Genomic DNA, 999 nt, shown 5'->3' with positions numbered 1-999 from the left:
GTCCGGGGAGGGTCCGGGGAGGGTCCGGGGAGGGTCCGGGGAGGGTCCGGGGAGGGTCCGGGGAGGGTCCGGGGAGGGTCCGGGGAGGGTCCGGGGAGGGTCCGGGGAGGGTCCGGGGAGGGTCCGGGGAGGGTCCGGGGAGGGTCCGGGGAGGGTCCGGGGAGGGTCCGGGGAGGGTCCGGGGAGGGTCCGGGGAGGGTCCGGGGAGGGTCCGGGGAGGGTCCGGGGAGGGTCCGGGGAGGGTCCGGGGAGGGTCCGGGGAGGGTCCGGGGAGGGTCCGGGGAGGGTCCGGGGAGGGTCCGGGGAGGGTCCGGGGAGGGTCCGGGGAGGGTCCGGGGAGGGTCCGGGGAGGGTCCGGGGAGGGTCCGGGGAGGGTCCGGGGAGGGTCCGGGGAGGGTCCGGGGAGGGTCCGGGGAGGGTCCGGGGAGGGTCCGGGGAGGGTCCGGGGAGGGTCCGGGGAGGGTCCGGGGAGGGTCCGGGGAGGGTCCGGGGAGGGTCCGGGGAGGGTCCGGGGAGGGTCCGGGGAGGGTCCGGGGAGGGTCCGGGGAGGGTCCGGGGAGGGTCCGGGGAGGGTCCGGGGAGGGTCCGGGGAGGGTCCGGGGAGGGTCCGGGGAGGGTCCGGGGAGGGTCCGGGGAGGGTCCGGGGAGGGTCCGGGGAGGGTCCGGGGAGGGTCCGGGGAGGGTCCGGGGAGGGTCCGGGGAGGGTCCGGGGAGGGTCCGGGGAGGGTCCGGGGAGGGTCCGGGGAGGGTCCGGGGAGGGTCCGGGGAGGGTCCGGGGAGGGTCCGGGGAGGGTCCGGGGAGGGTCCGGGGAGGGTCCGGGGAGGGTCCGGGGAGGGTCCGGGGAGGGTCCGGGGAGGGTCCGGGGAGGGTCCGGGGAGGGTCCGGGGAGGGTCCGGGGAGGGTCCGGGGAGGGTCCGGGGAGGGTCCGGGGAGGGTCCGGGGAGGGTCCGGGGAGGGTCCGGGGAGGGTCCGGGGAGGGTCCGGGGAGGGTCCGGGGA

This window comes from Petromyzon marinus, chromosome 73, assembly GCF_048934315.1.
Source record: "Petromyzon marinus isolate PM22_M1 ecotype Great Lakes invasive population chromosome 73, UKy_Petmar_22M1.pri1.0, whole genome shotgun sequence".
In the NCBI taxonomy this organism is placed as follows: Eukaryota; Metazoa; Chordata; class Hyperoartia; order Petromyzontiformes; family Petromyzontidae; genus Petromyzon; species Petromyzon marinus.
This window is presented reverse-complemented; position numbering follows the sequence as displayed.